The sequence below is a fragment of the Anas acuta genome, chromosome 7, assembly GCF_963932015.1.
Source record: "Anas acuta chromosome 7, bAnaAcu1.1, whole genome shotgun sequence".
Taxonomy (NCBI): Eukaryota; Metazoa; Chordata; class Aves; order Anseriformes; family Anatidae; genus Anas; species Anas acuta.
In genome coordinates, this window is record NC_088985.1 from 37,684,227 (window position 1) to 37,711,509 (window position 27,283).

Here is a 27,283-nt window from a genome sequence, read left to right on the forward strand (position 1 = left end):
CACCTGCCTTCTTTCCTCTGTGCTGCCATTTCCCCACGGCTCCAGAGCTCGGCCCTGCTCCGTGATGGTTCACAGACAAAATCGGGGCCCCGCTGCCTGGCCCCACACCTGCATGTGCGAGGGTTGCGGTGCAGCACCGTGCTGCGGGGGAGCAGGCAGCCTGCTCGCTATTTTTAGCCCTGGATACCCTGCAGATCTCCTCTGCCCTTCTCAGTAATTCAGCTCCTGCTTCAGGAGGAGCTCAGTTCGGATGCAGACGGTGCCGGATGCAAACCCTAATAACTCAGCTGCAGACGCGATTCCTCGCAGCAGCACCGCGGAGCGAGAGGACTTCGGAGGGGATCTGGGCCCGTGCCAGCACGCTCGGCTTGGCTTTCCAAAAGGGAGGGCTGGCTGCTGGGGAGCCGGTGCGGTGACGTGCCCGCGCTGCGCTGCGCGCTGCAGTGGCACCGCAATGGCTGCGGGCTGCCGCTGGTACCGCGCAGTGAGCTCATCCCGCGCAGCGCAGCGCCCAGTGCAGCGCCCAGCACATCGCCCAGCACATCGCCCAGCACATCACCCAACGCATCAATCAGTGCATCACCCAGTGCATCACCCAGCGCATCACTCCTTGCATCGCCCAGCGCATCACCCGGCACGCAGCACGCACCCGCCGCCAGCCGCGGCCTCCCCTGCTGCGCTGCGCTGACTCTTCGCTGGGGGTGTGTACATGGTGAGCAGATTTTACTGTCTGGTTGGTTCTTCTGCTTCTTCCTTCTTTTTTTTTTTTTTTTTCTTCCCTTCCCTGTCCTCTAAATGCTCCCCCGGACTGATTGATGAATCATTTCTCATCTGATTCCGCTGTTCAGAGGACACAGACGGAAAATATAAGCTTATGCAGCAGGGATGGATTATTTTTTTTTCAGCCTTTTGCAGCGTGAATCGTAAAAAATCCTTTTAAATCTGTCTGCTAGGAACAGCCTACAGGTTTTAAAATGAAGTGCACTGCACACAAGGAATGGTACTGCCCTCAGGTAAAGCAGACAAGCAGTGTGTGTGATGATGGAGCGTGCCTGTAAGGTTAGTTCTGTGTATGTTTATGCCTCTCTGTGTATCTGTTAAATATATATATGCTATATGTGAAGCATCTACTACCTATGGGGTTTGTACAGCCCATTTTCAAATGTAATATTTTGCATCCTATGGTTTTGCCCTCCCCCCCTTCCCCCCCCTTCCTCCCTTAATACCTAGTTTCTGTTTGCTGTGGTTAATAAACGTAGCTCTGATTTGTAACAGCTTTGCCGTAGGATGCTAGCAAACCCATCGAGGATAATGTCTCTGCATTTCCTTGGTTAAGTGGGCTGTACCTTCCTGCTACAGTTATTTATCAGGATCTTCGTAGTCTCCATCATATGTGATTGAGTTGAAACGCCAGGGCCTGTAATTGTAGGTAAACCTCCTCTGCAGCTCTGAACGTTGGTATTTCAGGGTGGTACAAGTTGTGATGAATTGCTGTAAGAAAGTAATCTGCTTTCCACGTTCACTAAATAATTCATTTGGATATATCCTATTTTCTGAACTGTACATAATGCATATACTGCATATCTTGAGAACTGCTTCCTATTCAGCACTGTTTAACCTGTTAAATTAAAAAATGAAGCACTTTTTTTCCCCCACCTGCTTGGTCCCTCGCAACATTAAAAAAACATAATTTTTTCAAAACACTCATTTTTTCATCAAAAAACATCATTCATCTCACCAAGATTTTGTTTCTTTTTGAGCAATGTGGCCATGCCTCTACTAAAACTGCTTAAAATGCAGGCAGAAATTTTAGAACAAATACACTGAAGTCAGATTGATTTTTGCCTGATATTTCTCACGCCGTGATACTTTCAGAGAAGTGTGCACCATAAAATAATAATTTGCTGGCAGGAGCCGTTCCCTGCTTTCAGTCTAGGCTCTCGGCCCTCAGCTGATGTGCAGCATTTTTAACCAACTGCCTGTTCTGCATTCCCTCTTCTCTGTAGATGTAAGTGCACAGTATGCTCACTATGCTCAGAAATTGAATGTTTAAATTGAAATTTAAAGTATGCTCAGAAATTGAATGTTTGGTATAGGAGCTTTCTTAATACTGTACTTTGGCAGTGGACTTTGAGTTTATTTTGTGCCTGCTCTTGTCAGCTTTCTGACTGGTAATGGCTTGTTCTTCACCTGGAAATATCAGACTGGAGGAAGGTAAGGAGGCAAATTAAACTGGTCAAGGGCTTCGAGCGCCTTGACTAGAGGAAGGTGCATTTGTCATGGGGGTCCTGGTAAAAAGTAAAGCACCCAATTAAGGTGACTGTTGAGAATGTGCCTAAGGCCTATGGATTACCTTGAAAAACATTAGTCTTGGTTATATTTGTGGAAGTGTGTGCCTATAAAGCCTTTCCTTCTGATATGCCCTGCAAGTGATGGTTGTCAACACCTCCTACTTTGTGAGGCTTCAAGCAGTTTCCAACTGTGCTGTCAATTTATACGGAGAATAAAACTGCTTCACTTTTCTTCCAAATGCATCTCTGAAATATTACTTTTTATTGCAGATGACTCAAATTCAAAACCCTGTCAGAAAATGAACACTGGCAAGTGAAGGCCTCTAAGTAATGATCATTTTTATAACGCTTTCTTTTAAACAGTCTTCTAAGCTTTTTACCTTACCCGGTGCAGCTCTTTACATATAATCAGCATCAGAGGTTCAGCTGAAAGGGAACAATAAAACAAAAGCAGGTTCTAAAAACTCTACATAAATCGCTTGGCTGGAGTGTAGGATTTCAGCACAGCGATTGCACCCGGCTGCCCTGGCTGAGAGGCTCTGACAGGGCTGGGCAGCCTTCAGACAGATAACAGCATTCCTACTTACACAGGTTATGGTAAACGCAGCTGAATATTAGCCAATATTTCAGACTTCGAAATAAACTCATTCTTTTAATCCTGTCTTTGTCTCTCCACAACGAGCCAGTAGCACTGATCTTCATGCTAAGGGAAAAGGGGAGCTCACTTGTCCCTAGAGCAGCAAGCGCTGGCTATTGGTGGTGGTAAAACGCTACACAAATTCTATCGGGGTCTCAACTGGAAAGAAAATTCCCTGGTTTTCCTTTGTCTCTTACAGTCAGGTCCTCTGTAGTCAAATAGACCCTGAGATCTGCAAGATCTCAGGAATTTAATACAGTTCTGCAGAAATTATTCTCAGGGAGAATGACATCCTTGTCACTTTTCAAAAACTCGTCAGTCCTGTACAAATCTGCGGCTCGTTGTGTCCAGGAGCACGTGAGGAGGGATCTGCAGGCCCGTGGTGACACCGCTCAGGGGGGCTTGAGGAAATGTCTGCAGATCACAACTCGTCTCCTGAAGCACACTGCGAGCCGCGGGCATGGCGTGTTGGCTTCTCTAGGCCTAAGGGACACCTTGTGCTGCTTTTTGAGCTCTTCTGCCCGTGCTGAGGTCATTTAACCTTGACAAGGTCACGTGCAAATGGGGCCCTTATTCTTCTTTGGGCTCAGGTGATAAGCAGGAGTCAGTCAAAGATGCAAAACTTATATTTCCTATCCCTTTAACCACAGTTTCCTGGCTCCTGTTTTCTCCTCTCACTGTTCCTAGGCTCAGCTTCAGAGTATGGCCAAGGCTGGGGGCAGAGCAATGCCCCTGCAGCCCCCAAGCTTCCCGGGCTGAGCTCTGGATGTCCCCAGGCTACCCAAAGCCAGCATCGGGGCCACGCAGCTGTGAGCCAGACCCTGCTGCATGAGCAGGGGGCTGCTGGAGCTGTGCTTCACAGCCAGAGCTGGCAGGCCTGGCAGGACCCGGCGTTAGCTGCACAGCAACTGCTGGCTGTGCAAGGCTGCTGCAGAGCGAGCACTGCTCGGACCAGACATCGTCTGTGGCAGTCCTGGCTCCTCTACTTCAAATCGTTGGTACCGCTGTCATTGATGCAACATGGGCTTTGGATATCAAAAAGGCTTCTCCTCTTTTTGCTGACTGCTCGGTTTTGTCTTGCGCATCCCTTAGGTGCACAGCAGGTGTGTCCCCGGGCAGCGGACAGCACGAGGGAACTCCAGAGGGCACCTCCTGTATTTTACTGGGATGTAAATCTGAAACAACTTCTGCATTAATGGTGCTTAATTAAAAAGAAACTGCACACAGAAAGCCGGGTTCTGATGGCACTGAGTCAATGTCAGAAATCCAGCTGACTTCCAGGGACTCAGGACGTGCCCAGAGGGAGAACTGAGCAAAGCAACTAAGCTGTCTGTAGGTTTAAGATTTGCACTTTTAATAGGACTCTGTCACTAAAATACCCACAGCTTTACTTAAAATCTTTTGTTAGGTTTCATGTTTTAAGTAATTTTACATTAAAGGTATTGTTTGGTTCATTCCATACCGGATTCATTGTCTGGTTGCCTCCATAACAAACGAACTCTAGCCACGGTTTATGATAAGCCTGTGTCCTGTTAGGATGACACCAACTCTTCTAAGGCAAACCTCCTGATGACACCCACTTGCACTTCATTTTGCATTGTGTACGGTGTCAGCATCCACAGTCTGGATCCTCTTTGGGTAAAACTAAATCAGAAGGTGTTCTCCAACCCCTAACTGGTGCTCACAGCAGCGTAACACTACAGTTTGAAGCTCCCCCAGAACTCGGATAGCATGAATGCCAGACCTTCAGCACCAACCCTTTTCCTTCAGCACACATTACACTGCCCGCTGGTGCAGACAGAGCCAAGGCTGTCTGCAAGAAGCACCAGCTGCCACTCGGTCAGTAACTTCTCAGAAGGACAACAGCTCGAGTTATACCTCAGAAAAGTGAGGTATTAGTTTGTGGGATTACGTAGGCATTGTGCTTGAGCATCTCTAATGACGACTGGGTAAGGTAATGAGGAACAGCATCTGTCCAGTTCACGATAATGAACTGCAGGTAGTGTGGAAGGCTTTCCTAGGGTCCTCCTAATGTGAAGGGGACCCCAAAGTACATCAGATGTTTGGGTAGGACATTTCCAGTCAGAGAATCTCTGCATTTATTTTATTATTGCTGCTAGAGTTGAAGTCAGCCCCTATAGGAACAGAAAGTTTGCACATGTAATGGAGGCTGCGAACCTAATGTAAATATATATGAACAAAAATGCTTTGTTTAAGGGACTCAGAGTCCAAGGCTGTGCCATGCATGACTGAGATCTCTGCTCACTGGGAGCACAGGCACCCACAGCACACATTAGGTTTTTTTCCTATTTATAAGAATACTGATATTTAAAGGTCATGTGTCCACTTCCATCTAATCCTGAGCAAGACACAGGTTTCCAGACTTCTCAGATATTAATGACAGATAGCAGAGAAACCAATGTAAATGTAATTAATATGCAAATAGGAATTTCCATCCCAATCAAAGAGAGCAATGTTCACTGCAACGTATGGCTGTAGCACCACAGAACTGACCGATGGAGTTGAAGTCATTAATGTTATATCTTAAATACCATGTGGAGAACATTTAATGTGCTGTTCTGAACATTACTGAGCAGCTTTACAACAGTGTGATTATTTTATTATTATTTTTTTCCCCTTTGGAAGGGCTTTACAAGATGCTAAATGGTAAAAAAAGAAAAAAAAGAAAAAAAGAAGGAGAGAAAAGGAAAACGAACAAAAAAAAACCCACTATTTTTTCCCTTCTTCTGTGTATGTACCTCTGGAAGTTTATGATACCACGTCAGAATAACTGAACATTTTCCAAATGGGCTTGTGCCGCTTAGGCAGGGCAAAGTGAATTTAACAAAATCAAATCATGAGGTAATTTCATAAGAAGCAGATTCATGATTATACGGGGAACTGTAAATGTAATATTTCCTCCATTAGAAATGATTGATTTCAATAAGTCACATAGGCTCCAGCTTTAGGGAGCATGACAGATACGTGCAAGGCTGCAAACTCCTGCAGCCGTAGCACTGGGCCTGTGGGTTTGTGCCAGGCGCTGCCGAAAGGGCACCGATGGCCTCGGGCCCCAATTCCTGGGGTGGGCGCTGCCACTCCGAGCCCCCCGGTGCTGTGCAACGTTAGTTTGGTGTAACCCTGCGCTTCATTCTGTTTGCTTCTCATTATATCGGTGTTGCAAGGGATATAAAATTGATCCCACAAAGGTACAGAAGCGGGCAGCCCCCGTGCCCAAGCAGAGGCTGAACCTGCCCGAGCCCCGCGCCAGCCTGGTAGGCGGCTCCTGCCTGTGCCCTGCCGCAGCATGGCCCACAGCCCCTCCTGGGCTTCTGGCTGGCATGGGGCACTCGGGACATGATTTTATGGTATGGCAAAGCCCTGTCATGGCAGAGCTGCCTGGATTTGCTTTGGTCACGGTCAGGCATGGGCACCGCTCATCCCAGTGGTGTTGTGCTCAAGTTTTCCCGTGTTTGATGCTGCAGTAGCTTGCATGGCGCTCTGCCTTGCACCGTGCAGGTGGCTCCGCAGACAGAGAGCCCACCCTCAAAGAGACAGGGAGAGGCACAACAACACCACCAACATGAATTGGCTTTCCTAACGAGGCCTGTGTCAGGGCAGGTAACAGAAGTGTGGGTCCCTCCGGCACGCGGCACCCATCACACAGCGCAGCTGTGCAGTTGTTTTGCAGGAAAAACCCGAAACTATTGAGAAGAGAAAATGTGAAGTAATGTTTTCCTTAAGGAACAACAAGACAAAAGGATCTGAGTTCTAGAAATAAGGAAAATTATGTAACGCGTGATATATTCAGTTTTGTTTTCTCTGATTTGAAGGCAACAATTTGTAACCATGTACATGCCACATAAAATAATGAAGTTATAAATGACTGCTAATCCTGCAACTTATGAACATTAACACAAGTGAAATATTTTAAAATTAAGCCATCTTTCAGTACATCACAGCAATTAATTAAGCAATCCTTTTGTCCCATTCTGTCATAGAAAATAAAGCTTGAATATTAACGGCTTACAAGTTTTTATATATGAGCCTACATAAACCAGAGCACTAAATTGACCCATTTTTTATTTTTATGGCTTAAAGATGTCTTCTCTAGCATTTCTTCTAAAAATGGAACAGTCGCTTCCATAATGTTGGCTTTTTATAGATACAGGGTTCATTCTTGCATGTGACATTTTCTTACTCTATCTGAAAATAAATTTCAGCGAAGGAAGCTCATGAGCATCTCGAAAGCATACTAGAGATCCAGTATAACCATGAAAGCACAGATTTTTCTTTGCCTCAAAGGCAAAATTTCAGATTTTCATGGACGCAGGAAAAAAATCCCTAAACATAGCTGGTAGAGTTAAGATGTGCAATGAAAGGGACAGTAGTTTTTAGTCACGGCCTTTGTCACTTTGGAGAATTGCAGTGATATGCATGCCATGATGTGATACCTGGGTTGTGAACTGGTTCAGAGACAGAAGCTGAAAAGCACTGAGTGTTTGGCCCATAACAGTAAATATCCTTTGTGATTTATGGAGATTTTTTTGGCAAAATAAACTGGTTAATCACAATACACCATTTCATTATTTTCTAATACCACAACTCCTTCTTGCAGGCCAGGTAAGGCCAAATTATCCCAACGATTTCTTGGGAAATGCTTTTTATGTTGGATAGGAAGTTTGCTTCCATATTGTTTGCATCCAGAGCAACGTCAGAGGAAGCTACAAGAAGGACAAGACCACTGCTGCTGAATTTCTGCACTTTGCTGGCTCCCAGGCTTGCACTGGAAATCTCATTACACCTAACTCTCCTTAGGATGCGTTCAAGCTCAGCAGCAGCCAAAGCCTGGCTGCTCACAGGTGCCCCTGATGAGATGCGGTAATCACTCATTAAGTAAAAATGTAGCGAGGAAGCAAAGAGCCCAGCAAATGGGAAGTATCGCAGGTGTGAAGGATGGGAAGGAGAGGAGTGCTGGGGATGCATTGGAGCTGTCCTGCAAGGCGTGTGTGTGGTAAGAGCGTCCCAACGAGTGCCTGGTGTGAGCAGCTGGTGCTGGGCTCCTGCCCTCCTGGGGCAGAGCCACTGCTGCTGGCAGCTCGGGAGAGCTGGGACTCCGTGGTCTGGTTGGGAAGTCTGGCTTTTGCTGGGGAGGAGGAAACTACAGGAGCTCCTCTTTTGTGTTTCCACTCCACTGCCACCACCTACAGCACTAGGGAGGTGTGTACGGCAGGAAATGAGGCAGGCTTTGGTACAGGGGCCTTGTAGTACGGCTTGGTGTTGCTGTGCAGTGTCTCTAGCAGCCTCTTAGGAGGAGCATCACGAGTGGGGGTGAAATGATCTTCACGGCCCATGGAGCACTCCCTTCCCTAGATCAGAACTGATGCCAGCTGGGCGTTTTCTGTTTGTGCAGGGTTCACGGGGAAGAAAAAGATGCAAGCAGTTCCTTTCACCAGCCGAAGCTGGAAGGCTGAGATGCTCAGCAGGAGCAGCTTTCAGCAGCACTGAATGCTGATGGAAAACCTGAAATGGCTTCCAACAGGCAGGGTGTTTGTTTGCTAGCATCGGCCTGTTTATTTTTACTGTCAAGGGGTGGGCATCTGTAGCAGAACTAAATGAGTTGTCCTTCTGACCACAGTAACTCTGCTTTGCATCCCTCTGGTCTGATGCTGTCAGAAGTGTTTGGGTGTGTTTTACTGTGAGGGCACTAACAGGTGTGTGAGGGGGAAAAATGTTGCTGATTAACTTGGGGGGAGGTGAACAAACATGAAACTAAAGAAAAATAGGTGCTTCTGCTAAAAATATTACTGTCACTTAAAAATAAGTCACTCAGCAGCTGCATTTGACACTGCAGACATGAATATTTTTCCTTCTGCTTGTATTTCCATGTCAATCAACAAAGTGTGACATCAAGTAGCGTTAGTCAGTTCGCAAGTAGATGTACCTCCTGGGAAGGGATGTCGGCACACAGACAGATGTACATGCAGATCTCCAAATCACGAGTGAAAGAGAAGGAGTAAGAAATGCAAGGGTTTCTTAGAACAACAGCTGTATCTCTGGAGCAGTTTGATGGCATGACCGCATACCAGCACCAAATGAAAGCAGGGAATTCAGCTGCTAATAAAAACTGCCCTGGAAATTGTGAGACACTTTGCTCCTGCCTCCAGCCAGCCCTTGGGTGTTGTAGCTCACAACTGGCTGCACCGAGCACAGCACCCACCTGTGGGATGCAGGAGTAATTAAAGAATTAATTCTGAGCAAAGCCACTGGGAATTTGAAAACGTAGACTGGGACCCACTGCTAAGCGCTGAGGGGTAGAGGTAGCCCTGAGGCACAACTGCCCGGGGTGCCGGGGGAGATCTTGTCCCTTGACCCTCTTGTGGACATGGTTTGAATGCTTGGAGAGTGTGCAAAGGAGTTTGGTGTTGGGTATGGCTTGTACATTTCGGATTGCTGTGGCTGGTTTAAGTAATGCCATACCGAAAAACAATTCTTTTATATAGGTACGCACTCACATGAGCTTTATATAGAGTTTAGGTAAAGAGTGTGAGCTCTAGGAAAAGGGAAGTCAAATGGTACGAAAGACAAACTTCTTTTCTTATAAAGATTTTTTTTTGCCCACTATGTTCTGCACTATATGCCCAAAATGTTCTGTCTCCTTAACAGCAATAATTACTATTTTGCACAAAGGACCTAGATATATGCTTGTCTGATATAAATCTGTTCCTTACAAGTAGGAAAACAGATGGCAAATGGGCAACAGACCACTTCCCCACATGAGCACTTAGGGAACAGTAGGTGATAACATGCAAAAGCCTGGATGCTATTTTAAAAAAGGCAACTTTGGTTTATCAGTGACTTTTCATTAAACTTAGCTTTGGTTCACCAGCTCAGGGTTGTGAACAAGAACATAATTTCATGGGTGCTTAACTCATATTAATGTGACTCATCCATTTCAAGTAACAAAAGTGCAAGCTTGGGTCTCTGAAGCTTTCTCAGAGTTCCAAGCTCCAGTCTGACTCGTTTTGAGTCAAATTTTGAGGCATTATTTCATGTTATGTCCGGTTAAAATCAGTTATTTACTACAGCAAAATCTTTTTGCTGTAGTTATTATTTGTTATAAACATTTAATTATTTTATTTCTGTTGTTGTTGTTTTTTGTTTTTTTCTCATACAGAAGTTCAAATCAGTTTTCTTCCACAATTCAAAAAAGTTCTAGGCCATTATTTTTGGAAAATGTTTTGTGGAGTAAATCTTAAGAGCCTCACGTTAGACTGCTTTTGAGAAGTATGTGACTGTCTTAATTGGTGACTCACTCACGAGGAGAGGACTGGAAAGGAGCACCTAGAGTCAAAGCTGGTCGAAAATACCACGTTTGGCAGGCTTGCAGGGCCTCTTCGTAAGTTTAATGTGGATTCTGAAATCTTTGATGTTAAACTTGGGGACATGGTAGTTTTGTTGTTGTTTAGTTTGGTTTTTATTTTCAACCATGTCTACTTAAAGACAAAATATGGAAATTTATTTTCAGCATTTGCTGCTAAGTCATCAGAGAAGATAAAGGACAAAGAGGAACAAAATTTGCAGGTCCCTTTGTCGGTAGCAGGGAAGAAAATTCCCGCATCCTGGTTTGGTCAAAGCTTTCCTCTCCCCTCCTGTCTCATCTTGCTGGAGCTGACCAGGGCAGGGAGAGGTCTTCTCCTTGTCCTGCTCAGTTTTTAGGTAATAATTTATTTTGTTTTATTTTATTTTTGAAAGTTCAAATTGCACGTAAGCTGTTCAGAGCTTCACGGGCTTGGTCCTGCCCTCGAGGCTGTTGCTGGCAGCAGGAGGATGGCGGTGGGTCCGGCTGGGCTGGGGCTGTGCTGGAGGCAGGCTGCGTCTTGCCCAGAGTCCTCTGAGGTTCTGTGTCTCCATAAAGAGAGCCTACATTAACAGAAAAGGGAAAAAATGGCTTCGTTCCTATGCTGAACTGAAACATCTCAAATGGGTTTTTCCTCTTCCTTCTTTCTCCCTTTAAGTTCCACCCAACCAAAATAAAAACTTATCGCTTGATGTTCCTCCTGGAAGAAAATGCTTAAAACTAGGGCTTTTAAACTCTTGTTTTTAATTAAACGTAAGCAACTCTAATACAAGTTTTAGTTTCATTTTTACATCATAATTGCAATTTTATCTTAATAGTTTAACTAAAATGATTGAGAAATAAACTCAGCATAACAATTCTTCCATCTGCCAATTTCATCACAGAAACCCTGTGCTCCAGACATTGCCTTTTGCCCACAGTCCTTGAGCTCTCCATGTAAACATAATTCACCAGATAATCTACAGCAAAGTCACTGCTCTTCTGTGTTTAGTTTTGCTTTTATAAAAAGGGCATGTGTGTGTGCAAAATGAGTGTGAGAGGGCAGGGGTGCAGCTGCAGCCCGCTGTGCCTCAAGGGAGGCTCCCCTGGCCATGGAGAAAAGCTGTCTCTAAATGCAGCCAGCCGGGATGATGATCCCACAGGTGGCCTGGGCACACCTTGCCCAGCCCCTGGGAGCCAGCTGGGACCTGCTGCCCCTTACGAGCCTGCAGAGCGGGTGGCACGGGCAGCTGCTGCTCCCCTGGCACAGGTACCATGGTTTGGGGAGCTCGTGGGGAGCCAGGAACAGCAATTCCCCCTGCATTCCAGGCACAGATGCTTGTGTCCTCAGAGGCCCTGGATAAAACCTGTTTTCTTTATCCTTTGATATGTACACATGCAAAAAAAAAAAATAATAATAATAATGCCAAACAGTGTGGGTCAAACCAAAATTAGGTTCCTTGGTTTTGTTTTTTCTCCTTAACACATGCTATGAGGAGAAGCAGGCAGGGAGGAAGGGTGAGACGAGGCAGAGACAGACTTTGATCAAAGGAAATGTCTCTTTAGCTCCCACCAAGATCTTTTATTTCCACCTGGAGCATGTAACAAAAGCAAAGCAGTGGCAGTCGGGAGGCAGACTATGCACAGAGCCAAGGAGGAAGAAACAGAGGTGTCACAGCCCTTCCCCGGCCCTCTCCACCTGCACAACGGGGCGTTGCTGTAGGTAGCGCATCTTTATGGGGTCCCTGGGGACCCTCTGCCCGCTGGGGGCCCTCTGCCTGCCAGCGGGGTGTGCAGGGAGCTCAGGAGCTCCCCAGGGGCTGCAGCTCTTGCTATTTTAAATTGTGGTTTTATGGCACTTCAGGCAAATATTGACTTTTCTTTTCTAATTCACCTTGCAGCCTACCACATGCCACAGAAATTTTATTTCTGTTTTCTTACCAATTCACCCATTTAATCCATTCTAAAACTCTCAGCTATATGCCTTTTTCCTCATGTCATGCCAGGGCCTCTACCAGCCCCAGGGCTGGTGTCTCTGTGTGCTGTCAGACCCACAGACGTTGGTGCCAGGGGCAGTGGGAGATGTGCTGGGTCCCCCTCAGAGCACTGGGGGTGCCACCAAACAGTACTGGGGTGCCACCGAGCAGCACTGGGGGTGCCACCAAGCAGCGCTGTGTGCACGGGCACTGCTGCACCGTGCTCCCAGGGAAGTCCTCTCATCACCAACCAGCACCTCCAGGCTTTCTTGTTGCAAAATGCCACGTGTAAGTGTGAGGGTGGTGGCGGTGCAGCTGCATGTGGCTTCTGGTGCTCTCTGGGTGGTGTGCACTGACACTGATACCCCTCAGAGGCTTCCTGCTGCTCCCCTGGGCGTCTCCAAGCTTTTTGTTGTTGCTGCTCTACCCCACATCTCCTGGCCATGGGCTGCCCCACAGCGTGTGTGTGGTCAAGGCCCTTTATTAGAGTATTTGAAGCTCTCAGTGATAAGCGCCCACCCAGCAGTAGCTGATCTTTAATGCTTTAATCGTTTGAAGGTATTTATGGCTGCAGAGGGATGTGAGAGCCGTGCAGCCGTCCTTCCTGCACCTCTGGGCTGGGGCTGGGTCCTGCTGTCTCAGCACCCTGATGGGCAGGTTTGTAACCGGGGCTGTCCTGGACCCAGCCAGGTCTGCAGGCTGTGGCCATGGTTCTGTTGTACTAGCAGTGAAAGAAACACATGAAAAACTTCTTCACAGAATCACAGTGTAAATAGCATCGGCATTCATTTTTTATTTATTTAGTTTTTTTATTAAAGCAAGAAGTGAAAGCCTACATAATTGAAGTATATACGAAGCTAAAACGCTGCTGACTTGTCCCAGGCTGAACTCTCCGGCACTTCTTGGTTCGGTGCTTCTGGAAGGAAGCTCTCAGCCTCCATTCCCCATGGTAATGGGCCAGCTCTCCACGGGCTGGCACCCCAAGGGCCGGGCTCTCAGGAAGGGCAGCGGCAGGGCTGGGGCTGCGATTTCCCTGTGCTGAGCATCCTCGGTGAGAGCCAGCAGTGCCCCGCTGCCAGCACAGCCCTGCCCTTCCTCTCGCACTCGGTACGGGGAATTATCGCCAAATGGGACTTTATGGTGGCACCGGCAAAATTTTTCCCGTCTTTGTTTTAACATGAGGTTGAAAACAAACAAACAAACAACCGAGCGGGTGAGTCGGTTCTGTTCCCCGCTGTCTCGGGGAGGGGGGGACCTCGGGTAAGGGCAGCGGCACCGGGGCTGATGCAGCGGCACCGGGAGCACCCCAGCTATTGCCTGGCGGGGGGTGCCGGGTCAGGGGGTGCCGGGTCAGGGGGTGCCGGGTCAGGGGGTGCCGGGTCAGGGGGTGCCGGGTCAGGGGTGCTGGGTTAGGGGGTGCCGTTTCGGGGGTGCGGGGCTCTGCCCGGCCGTGCTCCTGCGGGCTGCTCGCGGCTGTTCCCGGCTCCGAGGCGGAGCGGCAGGACGCGGAGGTTTGGTGCCGTGATGCCGCCCATCCCCATCCCCAGCCGCAGGCAGGGGGGGACAATTTTTCCTCCTCCGGAGGAGCTGCGCTCCTTCTCCCCAGCGCCCCCGCAGCATCCCGCTGCCCGACGGCGGGCGGCCGGGCCGGGCTGGGCGCACACACCCCGGCAGGGACCACAAATACCCCAAACACCCCAAATACCCGGCGGAGCGGCGGCACGGGGCGCAGCCAGCTCCTCCCCGGGGCGCCTCGGCGAGCTCCGGGCCGCGGCTGCTGAGTCACGGCCCCGGCAGCCGGGCGGCGCCGGGCACCGAGCGCAGGTGAGGGGGGCCCGGGGGGCTCCGGGGCCGGGGGTGGCTCCGGGGGGCCGGGGGGGGGTCGGGCCGGTCCCCGGCAGCACCCGGCGGGATGGGGCTGGGGGGGCTGCGGGGGGCTGCGGGGTGCCGGGGGGCTTCGGGATGCCCCCAGATGCGCCCCGCAGGCAGCGGGGAGCGACCCCCGGGCCCCCCCTCTGCTTTCCCCACGGCCCAAGGGCTCTGCAGCTGCAGCCTGGTGCTTCTGCAGCCCTTGCACTTGTTTATCTGCTGGAGTTGCAGCAGCCTCATTTATTCTTGCTTTTCCATGGCGTTGCTGTGGTTCAGCTGCACAGCCGGGGGCTGCTCGCTTCCCGAGGCTTGTCCATCTTCCTCCCTGAGGCTGCGGGGCTGGGGGCGAAATGGAGGGAACGGGTGGGCATGGGAAGGGGGGAGGCGGCCTTTTGGAAAGCTCGCCGGGTTTCCTTACGGCAGAGAAGCTGCAGGTGGTACCTGCAAGTAGGAGCATTCCCTGGGCACCATTAAAATCCAACATCTGACTTCCGAAAACAACCCTGTTTTGCTGAACTACTGCTAAGACATAAACTGTTTGGATGGAAAAATAATGTCTAGCTATGATTTCAAATTTAAGCATGGAAATTGCACTGGCAGTTGCTTGTAAATTGCAGGTTTGCATTTTGCAAACAAAAACATTTCAGAAGCAAATATTAAACATAAGATGTCATGAATACATATGTGTTTTCCATGGACTTTTAATTTTTTTTTTTTTTAAGTAAACAAAAATCTGAGCAATATCATCAGGGGCTGTGAATTTGATGCTGCACTGATCAGGCCAGCTCAGTCTCCACAGAGGCCTTCCCCTCCCGTCCCCCTTTTCCCTTCCCCTTCCCCTTTTCTCTCCCTCTCCCCTCCTCACCCAGGCAGGGCTGCCCCACGCCTTGGCTCCCATCTCAGCAGGACGTCTGTACAAACAGCTTTTATGCAAAGCAACAGAAAAGAAGAAATGATGTGATTTCAATACAGAAATGAAAAAAGGAAACCAGAAGGGTGGGGGAAATAATCTCATTAGACTGAAGGACCAAGAAACTTTGTTGTCTCTGCCCTGATGCCTGGCCTTGCCCTGCCTGATGCACTTTGTACAAGGAAGGTCCAAAACTAAGCCAGGAGCACTTTGCTGCTGTGTGGGGCTGCAGGCCAGGCGGTCATTTTGTCCTGGGAAGCACAAATGTTTCTGCAAAGTCTTTGAGGACAGAGTTTGCTGCTAACGTGAACTTCCTAGCCTTTTGCTTTCGTTTCTTGAGCAGCAGATAAATTTTGGCTATTTTTCCTCCAAAAGCAAAGGAAAAATGGTGTGCAGAGCCTGGCTGATGCCCAGACAGTCGGGACTTTCCAAGACTGCAGCAGCTGCAGACGGCGTCTTGCAAAGGGAGCGTGACCCTCGTGGCAGACGGGTCCCCAGGGCCTGCCAACGCCTGGGCACACAGTGGTTTGGGGGCAAGCACTCTTAAATGCCACGCTGAGTGTTGAGGCTTGTTTGCATCTGACTTGGACTCCAAGATGATGCCGGTGCTTATTAGCAGCCAGGAAAGCTGCCCATGCTCCCCGGCTGCAGCCGGGGCTCTGCTGCCTTGCTGTGACATGGGAGGACGAAACGTGGTGTGCTTCCTGTTGGGAGATTTAATGGGATGCGAGTTTAAAAGCAAATGTAGAGACACGTTAGTTCTGTAGGGCTCAGCTGAGCTGGGATTTAGGTGAGGCAATACCCGACATGAGGACAATCTCCATCCTTCTCGTGATGCCATGGGTAGGAGTTGGGCACCATGACCCTATTTGTAGCTCTTAGTGATCGGGATGCCACCCTGCATAGGGCTGCAGGCTGAATGAGCTCGGGTCAGGGGGCTGGCTCACCCCTCCTGGCACCCCCAAGCTGCTCGGTCATGGCCAGGGCTCTGACAGGGGCTGGGGAAGGGCTAGGAGCCAGACGGGAATCCTGACTGAGACAGTAAGTGAGGATGCTGGTGGAGCCCCCTGAGCCTTGGTTCCAGTTATTTTCTGATAAGCTCTGGGTTATGTGGGGAGAATGCTTTAAAGAAGTGAAATGGCGTGTGGATTGAGCTGTGTGTTCGGGGCTGTGCACCAATGGTGTCCCACTGCGAGCAGGGAATCTGGGCCTCACAAACTACATGTGGCTGAAAACGAAGTCAAGCTGCGGCGATTTTTACTCTAAGCCTCTTAAAAACAACAACAAAAGAAAGCAAAACCCAACCACAACAACAAACACCGTGCACTACAAAGGCTGTATAATTTTAATGATTTTTCTTTTATTCCTTCTAGTATCCATTCCTAGAGCATGTAAAAGCTGAAGGAGGGAGGGGGAGGCTCTCAGTGCCGTGCCCTGGAGGGCTGGTGGAGGTGCTGTATGTGCAGCCCGAAATAGCTCTCCTCCATGTTCTGCTTTCCCGTTTTCAGCAGGTCGCCTTGCAGCATTTGTGCAGCAGGAGGTTTCCTTACCAGGGGGCAGAGGCTCTGTTGCCAGCCACATGCTAGCCCAGGGAATGCTCAATGTCTTCATTGGGAAGGGATTTATAAAATGTATATCCAAAGCTAGGGTTTCAGAGCAACTGTTTAATACATATATATATATATATATATATTTTTTTTTTTTTTTTTTTCCTCTTGGCAATACCTGGGAGGCATTTGCAGCAAAACCTGTTGCTCTGATGCTTTTGTTACTTGACCTGCTCCCATGGAGGCCACGCAGCATCCCTGTACCTTTCCTCAGCGCTGTGCCAGGCCCTGCTGGTGCTGGATGCTGCCAGCTCTGCCGCCGTCACCCTGCAGCCCGTGGCTCACACAGGGCAGGGTGAGGGCTCTGCTCAGAGCAGCAGCATTTGGCTCTCGCTGTGGGTTTGGCTTGTGGTAGTTTGATGGCAGGAGCAGAAGGACAGAGGAGTGCTGCCAGTGTCTGCAGCACGCCGTGCAAAGGGAAGATTTGTCTGTGCCCTGTGAAAATCCTGTAACTGCCTCCTGCCAATGCCCCCTAATAACGTCGGGTGGCTTCTGGTGCTTGCATTATTGTGAAAAGGTAAACGAAACATTCTCTTCACCTCCATGCTATCAGTCATTCACAGCTGCCTGTTTAATGCCTCTTCAAAAAATCCCAGCTCTTGATTCTCTTGTTACCTGGCTGTACCTTTTATGTTTCTTTTAGATGAATATTACTGTAATCACGAGTACCTACCACTTATCCTTCTGCAGCATTATAATGCTTTTCATCTTGTTTCCTGCCTCCTGCTATTAAAATCTAATATCTTACTTACCTAGCTGCACGCACAACAGATGTCCCCAGTGATGACTTGATCTTTCCTTCTAAACCTCTGTCTGCAGGATATGTCAAAATGTATTTTTAAATATGGATTATCTCGTACTTTCCCACACTGAATTTCATGTTGCTTAGTTACTTAATTTTCTAGTCTGTGGTTATTGTTTTAGTTTTCTCTTCCCTTTTCTTGCTTTATATTCCTCTCTCATCTTGATTGACCTAAATAATCCTCTATTATCAGCAGATTTTGATATCCCACCCTTTACTCTTTCTGCAGGTCGCCAGCAGAATACCAAACACTGCCAGCCCTGGCTCTGGTCCTTGGAGCCCGCAGCTGGGAATCTCTCCGTCTCAGTGCTTGTTCCTCCTTTGTTTCTATCCCCCACCCACGCCTAGAGTTTGTTTTACATCATCTTACTAAATCTTCTTAAGCAGTTAATTGCGTAAGCATCCAACCCTGAAGTATTTATTGTGAAAATGAGACTCAGGTTTACATCCTCGCATCTTTTACCCATTTACATGCAAGGTTTCTCTGAGGTCGTGGCTGCTGGCCCGGGTTCAGCTCAGCCTGTGAAGCCCTTCTGCCTGCTGGGAGCAGCTCTTTGCAGGCAGTCACAGCAGCATCAGCGTGTCTGCCTGGACGTGGACTTCTCTGGAGCTTGTGGGTTTGATGACAAGTGCTTGTGCAGTTCTTACCAATATTTAGAAAGTCAGAAGGCAGACGGACACATCCTCTTAGCTAAGATCGGTGCAGCACAAGCCATGCGAGAAGCGACTTTCCCTGAAGGAGTAAGTGCAGAAGGCTGTAAGGCTGGAAAATCCTTGATTTAAATGCCAGGTTACCCAGATGCAATACTTGGAAAAGGAAAGAGCTCTTCCCTAGCTGTGTCCTCTCTATAAATGGAGATGTCTGGGACAATGTTTCCCCAGTTCTTTGATATAGATTATTTTCCCAAAGAAAAGCAAGGCTAGCACTACTTCCATCCTGAACAAGTCCTTGGGAGGGAGAGGTCTGCCTGTGAGCAGGTTCTCCCAAGGTGCGGCATCAGCAGGCCTTGCTGCAGAAGATGCCACTCGGGGCTGAGTGACTTAGTCCTTGGTGCTTTAAGGGCCAAGAGAGCAAGTGTGGTATCGCAGAAGATTTCCTCTGTGATGTGTTTTTTTGGTTACAAAAGTTACAGAGTTACAGCACTGACGGCAAATTAACAGAGCTCCAGGACTACAAAGGGTGCTTGGGACCCGATTCCACTTGTGGATAGACCACAAGGTTTTGGCTCGTTAATGTTTTGTTTTGAAGCCATACCTGGCTTAGCTGAGAGATGAAGTCTTTCTCATCATTTGTGGTGGCATCGGGTACTTGAAGCTGTCTGCTTTCACCGCTGGTTTCTAAATGCAAATCCTGAGAACCTGAGAACAGACACTCCTGTTTGAAGGGAGCTAGATAAAGTAGGTGCTTTTTGTTGAAATAACCCGATTAAAGGATGCACGGCAAATTGTACTCTGTATTTTAGAATGGCAAGACTTAGCTGTACAAGAACAACTGCTCTTGTTATACACAATTATGTTAGCAGCCGATGCTGACCTGTGCTGACTGGCATAAACACATCTCGAGTTCTATGGACATCTTCAGTTTGTACCTGGGTTTATATTTCATTTCATTTTTGCCTTTGTATGTTGGTCCCTGGAAGTCTTTTGATGGCAGGTAGAGCCACGTGTGTTACCTGGTGCCATTAGAGATTTAATCCTCTGTGTGCATTTGTCCTTCTTGGTCCAAGTAACAGGAGGCTGTGAAACATGGTACAATTTCTGTTGGCTTTCTCTCTGCATACACACACATACTTTTTGGGATGAAGCACCTTCTGAGATGCTCATTCCAATTATTTTTTTACATTTGTTGCTGATTACATTTCGTGCAGCAATAGAAGGGTCAATCTACATGATCCCTGTTAGTAGCGCTGTACCTTCAGCATGATGATGTATGTGAACTGGATGTGATTTTCCATGGAAGTTAGCCTCTCTTCTGGCTGTTAGTCTTGGTTAAAGAAATAAGCAAGAGGTTACACAGCTCCTGTGCTGAAAATAAGGTTTCCCTAAAGGACTGGGTTCTTGACTTCATTTTAGATGGTTCTGGTTCTGCCACGCTGGAAGGAAGCCTTAAACCCACTCACTGGTCTGTAAAAAAAACTGCAGAGAAATGGATATCTGCCTGCCAAGCAAATCGACTGGGAAGATAGATGCAGCATCTCAAATCAAATCAGCTTAAAAAATAATAAATAAATAACAGTAAAAATCAGATTATAGCTTAAAAATTCTCAGTCACGTGTATCTGGTTAATGCACAGCCACCTATGAGCAGAAATCACCTTGACAAGGTCAGCAGGAGTGAAAGAGCACTGCATCTGCATATCCTTAGCACGAAGCACCTCCAGTGACGTGCCTCTGGCCTGGGAAGGCTTTGCTCCACGACACGTGGGGCATGTCCTGCTCCTCGGTGGGGCCTTTCCTACGTGCTTGAGTGTTTCCCTTCTAGTCACAGCTTTGCTTTGCTGTCTGGAAACATGAGCTCTGTTACTGCAAGCTTCATGAGTCTTTCTGTTCCATTATCTGGGAGAGTATTTTGCCTTTAGGATTTTATTCAGCCATCTTCCAGGGCCTGGACTGAGTCAGGTTTGTTGGTTTGGTTTGTTTCATTTTGTTGATGTTGTTTATTTTAAATCTTACTCATGTTTTAAATTTAATTCAAAAGATGAAGATGATTTTCTTATAGCTGGAAACATGCACTTAGCCAGACAAAATTCCTCCCTCTCCAGGTCCTGAGTACCTCAGTACTTGGCACAGATTAGAGGATGTGTTGGCTCTTGCTTTAGTTGGCTTCATAACACGTGTCAGTAGGGTTCTTTGCTACTGACCCGAGTGCCTGGGGCTCAGCTGTGATTTACAGGAGCAAGTCTGAGTTCCGACCCCAAGCTGATAGATTATTTGCCAAAAAGTGGTTGGTCTCAATGGGCCCTTTGAGTACTGGAAGCAAATAATAATTTAAAAAGCGGTGCTTTCTGTTAAAGCATTCTGCTAGCTCTGCTGTCCGCATCCTCCCCAGCTAATTCCCATTTTTTCACCCATCCTTCCCCAAGCTGTGCTGGTGCACGGGCTGGTGCTGCCATGGGAGATGCTGTGCCACTGTGCTAGGACCAGGCAGGGGCTGTCAGGAGAGCCGGGGTCTCCAGGGAGCTGGCTCTGCCGAGCCGTTGTGCTCCTGGCTCTGAGGATGAACACCAGCTCCACGTCCAAAGCCTCGCTGCCCCCCTGACCCCCAGAACCCATCCCATGCTGGCGGCACGCTGGGCTTGGCAGCCTATGGACGGGGCTGTGCTTGCTGAGCTGCTGCTGGGGAGAAGTGCCTTTCAGGCAGTCACTTCCCACTACTGTAATGACCGGATCCTTTTAGTGAATGGCAAGCTTCCTACCGACTCGAGTGGAACTTGGCTCAAGTGCCTATCTGACAACCTGGTGAAATAAATGGAAAACGCATGATTTTAGAGGGCTGTGAGTGAGGCCACAAGGGGTTACAGCTGTTCCCGACCGCACTGTTTCTGTCTGGCATCTTCATCCCTTGCATAAATTCAGCCTTTCTAGATACGTAGTGGAGCTACTCTGTGGAGCTGTCCAACAATATATACCCATATAAATATGAAAGCCTTTTCTAAAAGGGATTTTAGAACTCAGATTCTCCTAACAGGCAACTCTATGCTATTAAAATGTGCAGTATCAAGGAGCTGTGTATTTTGACATTAGCTGAGAGTAGTCATTGATCACATTGATCACTTGCTGATTAATGGGTGAATCGTGAAACCTGTGAAAGCATATGAATTAATTAGTTATACAGAAGTTTATTTCATACAGTGACCTGGTATCCCAAAAGATACTAGTGGTAAATCCAGTACCTGTTCTCATGTACTTTAAAAAAAAAAAAAAGGGGGGTTTCTGCTATTTTCTGTTATTCACTTAGATCTGTCTCCATCTATTTTATATTTCAACACTTCTTAATTACAGTTCATTTTGCTTCATGTGTGAGATCTTCAGTGAAATTCAGGAAGCAAAGAAAAGCAGTTCACATTATCCAGTTGAAGCTTTTTGGGTTTCTATTACAAGTTTGTTGCATCACACACAAACAAAATATATAGAATTGAGACCTTAATCTGGTATCACATTTCCAGCAGCTTCAGTGCTCATTTCACAGCAAAGTGCAGTAAGCTAAATACTGCAGTTCTTATCTCCTCAACAGGATTCACAGGCAACTAAGGGCTTGGTGCCAGGAGTGTTTTCAGAGTGACTCGCGTTGTCCCTGTGGCTTTACAGGCAGTGGCCGTGCCTGCTCTTGCTTCCATGGGGCAGTGGGCAGCAGGTTCTACAGGGAAGCAGTGGTGATGTGCTGCTGCTGAAGGCGGTGCTACTCGAGCTCAGAACTGCTGCTGTGAATGTCAAAGCCTGGCTTCTCAACTGAAATGATAGTAGTAACACCCGTGTTTTGTCTCTTGTATCCGTGTATAACTTAGTCTTCTTTTGTGTCCCTCTCTTCCCTCGGAGAGGACACAATCTTACACTGCTCTCCCATCTCTCAGAGTGTTTTAAGCCATGGTACACAGACAGGGAGGAAACCCCACAATTAGCAAGCACTGCTCTCACTGAACCTCGCAGAGCTCTGCTGCAGCAAACTGCTGGCTTCCTTCAGCAAGGACAGTAAAACTGAGTTAATAACCCCAGAGCACAGAAATAAAAACTGGTTCTGGAAATGATTCCCTTCCCTACGCCATTATGTTATAATGTGATAGAAATCTGTGTACTTAGAATAACTCCAGCTAATTGGGTAACAATAGATATAAATGACTCTGTTGTGTTCATTACGATTTTGCCAGCCCAGTTCCTATACTGAATATTTACTTAATGCTCCCCACTCCAAATATTAAGAAACCCCACTGTGTGATACTGAGAACCAAATGTTAAGTCACGGTAATGTGTTCATTTGTCACCTCTAAATAGGACATCACTCTCTCTTTCACCTTCTCCACCAATGTTCTAGCCAGAAGCCCGAGGAGCAGCACGTTGCCTCGTCAGTTACTTTAATACAGACCTTCCCGTTACCAGAACTTACTAAAAGCTCTCTTGGTCTTTCCCAGGGACCATCTTCCCAGCTGAGACCATGCCATCAGGCTCATACATGATTCCATGAAATTTCGGACATCCAGCCCTCAGCGGGACTGCCCACGTCAAACAGATGTTTGGGGGAGAGGAAGGGTGCTAATCCCCAGCGCTGCTGTCTTCGGTGGGTACTCCAGCCTGTCCCTGCTAAAAGGGTCAGAAAAAGTCTCCAGCAAGTCTGTTTGATCATATTTTTGCTTTCTTTCTTAATCAGCTTATGGGCCAAGGGGCTTGCTCCCTGTCAAGTAAGTGGGCAGAGGTGGGCTGAAATTAGGGAGCAGAATCTCAGCAACTGTCAAGACAAGGTAATTTAAGATAATGAGAAAACAGGTCTGAAGTAATCTGACCCCAAGGAATAAACGTCGGGGAGGGGTGAATGAACAGCTTTGCATTAGAGCTTGATGGGCATTTAACAACTTGCAATTGATTTTCATTCAGATTTTTCAGATTTATCTTCCCATTCAAATTCTTGTTTGTTGCAGTTAAATTTGTTGTTGTTGTTGTTGTTTTAGTCAGTGTAGGGCTGGGCACACACCTAGTTATAAAAGGAACAAAATGTAATAAAAAAAAATGTATTTTGTTCACTTGGAAAGCCATGGTCAGGCTAAAGAAAGGCTCTACCTCCCATCAGTGTCCTTCCACGCTGTCCAGTTCCACAATGCTGAGTTTGCTGAGGATGAGTCATTCTGAAAATTAGTCTTATTTATGAAATCTAAAATGCAATGTTTTTGTTTGCCACAGTAGAGCCTGTTATTTACAAACTCATTTATAAATTGAATAAATCCAAGAGCTGAAATTCTTTTATAACAGTGCTGCAATTAAATGCTGCCTTTTGCTCTCTCAAATCCAGCTGTGTTGTGTGTTCATGCAGAAGAGGGTTGGAGAGGTAGCATTAAATAGTTAGTTATTTAGGGATGTTAATAACATGCTTAAAAGGTTTCTATAAAGCGCTTTTGGATCATACGACGCCATCTGTGTTACAGTTGATTGTAGTTAATTATACAGGGATGAATTCCTTGGGAAAATGGATGGCATTGCTCAGGCAGTTTGTTTGTGATCAAGATAATGCAATGACACAACATTAAGCTGACAGAATTAAGTCTGAGATGCACTCCTCGCTAATAATCCTACACAAATCAGTGAAATTATTCCAAGTTGCTCCAGTTTAACTGAGAATTTGGATAGGTGAATTTTTGTAATATTATTATAATAACTCCAATGTATTTTTGTACCTAAAGTACTGAAGAATATCTAAAGAAAAAATATTTTTCTACATAATAGTTACTGTTTCTAACTTATATAATTTCTTTACTTTCAGCAGTTTAGTCACAAGAGATGTGAAAGTAGGAAAGGTGGCCTGCTTAGGTAATGTTAAACTTGTGGTGTTAAAATATCAGGCTCTACCTGTTCAGATTTAGTAACAATTAGGTCTTCTAGTACTTAAATTTCATTACTTTCTTTGTATTTACTGGAAACTATTTATTAACTATGTAGGCTATTCACAGATTGAACAGCCACCCGTACCTTGCATTAAAAAGAACAAACAAACCAAAAAAAAATTATGTAAAACTTATTATGAAAAATCAGTGGTTGGGGTTTATATGCAAGTGCATGTGATGCAGCAGGCAAACAATTTATGTGTAGCTTACAGGGTTCAGGATTTTGCTTTGGATTCTGTAACCTTGGTCCACCCATCAATGAGTTAAAGCTAACAGTGGGTGAGGGATTAATCTTTGAGGAAAAATTCAGGTCAGTCAGGATTTGACATGTGTCCGTTAAAGCTGTTGTTGGAATTGATCTAATCCTAAGCAAAACTTTGGCTAGAGATCCATCTGCAGAAATGCATTACTGTACGGTGCTGGTTTTTTGTTGTTGTTGTTGTTTTGTTTTGTTTTTAAACCAGTTACTATGTCATCATATTTAAGTTTTAGAAGTTGTTCCATGCTGGGAAATATTGTGTTTGTTTTTCCCTATGAAAACTGAGGTTTACCCTAGAACAGCTAACTGTTGATAAGTGTGTGCACTCAGTAGGTGCACGTGGGTAGTCCACAAGAGTCTTGCTGGCATACAGAAGTGTGCACTAGCTCTTTTCAGAGTGGAAATCTTCAAGACAAGATGATGTTTCCCAGTCAGTACAGCAGTTGGTTAGAAGTAGGGCCCAGAATTCAAGTCTTCTGCATCCTAAATTTGTGCCCTGTGTGCTTGTGTTTTACTTTGCTGTCTTCTGCCAGATTTTACGCATGTTTTGTTTTAAGCCTGAAACTTTCTCAGCAAAAGAGTGGTTGAGACAAATACTGGAAGTTGAGATAACTACATTTGGTCTTCTTAAAAACAAACAAACAAACTGAGATGAGTTTGATTATATATTTCTAAATATATATATAAATATATGCATGTAAGTATATATAATATGTGTATGTTCATAGTAGTGCTAAATTAAGGTTGCATGGGATACCCAGGGATCTGTGAACTCTGGAAAGTGCTCTAGTTTCTTCTTGGTACCCGTTGCTTCTGCTAAAACTGGGGATTCAAAGAAATGAGACTTGACATGGCTTCCCTTTTAAAAATGGTCTATCATTCACTTCCTATGCTGGTTTCACTACTGAAACTCGGCAAAGCACAGTCCAAAACCAGAATAAGATCTGAGTATCACATCAAAACATACTCCCTTCCTCTTCCTTAATCCCTCCCTTCCCAAGTCTGGTGAGCCCAGGGTGACCCTGCCCTCCCTGCAGCACGATGCCACCCTGCTGGGGCTGCGCCGTCCTCCTGGGATGGGGATAAGGTCAGCCTGGGCTGGTGGGACAGCAAACCACCCTAGGAGCGAGTGCCAGCTCGTGTGGAGTTTGGTTCTGTCATAGATATCGCTGCTGGGGTTTGCCCATGCATAGGCTAGCAAGGCTTGAACCATTTTTTGCTTGATAGCAGAGTTCACGTCCTGAAGGTTATCTTGCAACCGTAGCCATGGCAGCTTCGTCATGTCAAACTGCATTAACAATTTTTTTATTTTTTTTTTTTCAATTTAATATAGTATTTGGTTTTCAATTTTAACTACTTTTAACTATTTTTTAATCATGAGAGAGTCGCACAGTAAACTGTTATCTCTGAGGCATAAAAAAATCATCACAAAAACAGCACTTTGACCCAGCATGAAACCACCTTTCAGAGGACAGCCAGTTAATTTTCTTTTATTCAGATTTATAAACTGTTGAAATCCCAAGTGAAAAACTGAGATTACTCAAGAAGAGCTTCCCCATATCAGGAAGTGGGAACTCAACCATATCAAACATACCTGTCTATGGCTGAGTTACATTGTGCATTTGCATATTGCATTTTCTTTCTATTACAATATTCTGAGGTGTGCCAGAGACTGAAAAAGGATTGTATAAAGCCTTTAGTTATAATAGCTTTTCAAAACAGAAAAAGGACAGCATTTTCACAAGCTCGTATCATATATTTCAAATGTCCAGTATTTGTAAGAACGGTGTTTTGTTTAAGCTGTTTTGTTTAAAATATTGGTACTCTGGTAGCACTCTATTAATTTAATTCAAGTGTGGTGAAACTCTGGTTTCAGAAAATGTTGACTAGAAAATGTATTTTCCAATTAGCCTTGATGTCTGAACTACAAGTCAGGAGGCAAAAAGAGTGATGAGCCCTGCTAAAGACACCTTATGATGCATAATTGATGCTATTTTCAATATCAAACATACCAGGAATCGTATTCATATATCTATAATATATTCTCCCTGTATCAGAAATGTGAAGACATTACTACTAAAATGCCTCACAGATTCCCCTCTACAGAACTCATTGAAAAATAAAATAAAATTCAAGGGCGACATACCTCATGTATCAGAAATGTGTTTTTTGCCCGTTACTGCCCAGGACTGTGCAGACAGTATCCCCCTGAGCTGGGCTGTTTGCTGGGGGTTGGCACCTCAGCGTTAGCTTTTTGGGTGCACCACGCTTCAGCCAGCCGTCAGAGCGGGGTGGCAGGGAAAGCCATGTCTGCCTGATTTGCATCCCTTCTCCAGCATGACAAACTCTCTGCTGAGTTCTGTCTAAGTACAACGGTGTTGGCTGGGAAATATTTTTTATGAATATTTTTTCTCACAGCATTTGGGAGAAGTATTCGTTTAAGGCTGGCGTTTGTCCACCAGCCCCCAGATGGCTCATGTGTGCACAGGCATGCACCAACAGACACCACTGTTCAGCATTACAAGACCATGACTTTTTTTGAAATACAAATAACTACTTTCATGCTTTACAACAATGATGCTTGATTCATTGCAGGCACAGAAGCTCATGGTTGCCACTGGAAAGCTGCCTTACTCTGCCCAGTCTGTTTTCCCATTATTATCCCTCGGAAAAACAATTCAGCATACGCCAAAAGGACGAATGGTTCTAAACCATGTAAATCCCACTCTGATCTGTAGGGCTCGAAGCATCCTCTGTGCCTCTCACCAGTTCTTGAAAATAAGATCATTGCCTTGAGGTTTTCTCCTTTGATGCATTATGCTGCGTCCATCGACCTGACTCTCTGAGGGGTTGTGGCCAGGAGCCCCGAACCGAGCCGATTCTGCAGTCATTTCTGTGATCTGCCGGCCATGGGACACCTGCAGCCACAGGAGCTTCTCCCGAGGGGGAGAACAGAGCTGGGATCCACTTTTCCTCCATGGTTTGTGCCCATCCTTGGCAGCGTTTT

The 27,283-nt window shown here is 46.5% G+C and overlaps 1 protein-coding gene across 4 annotated transcripts in view; it reads left to right on the plus strand.

Annotated features, from left to right (window-relative positions):
• Window positions 1–259: 259 nt before the first annotated feature.
• JAKMIP3 (Janus kinase and microtubule interacting protein 3) overlaps window positions 260–27,283 on the plus strand; it is an 83,933-nt gene continuing 56,909 nt past the window's right edge. Inside the window, exons 1-2 of one of the 4 annotated variants that reach the window (XM_068689332.1) lie at window positions 260–712; window positions 22,557–22,702. The gene's annotated coding sequence lies outside the window, so the exon portion shown is untranslated. Of the gene's footprint in view, window positions 713–769; window positions 1,060–7,853; window positions 7,943–13,837; window positions 14,068–22,556; window positions 22,703–27,283 lie in introns of those variants that run through there. The other 3 variants (XM_068689331.1, XM_068689334.1, XM_068689333.1) reach the window with 3 other exon arrangements.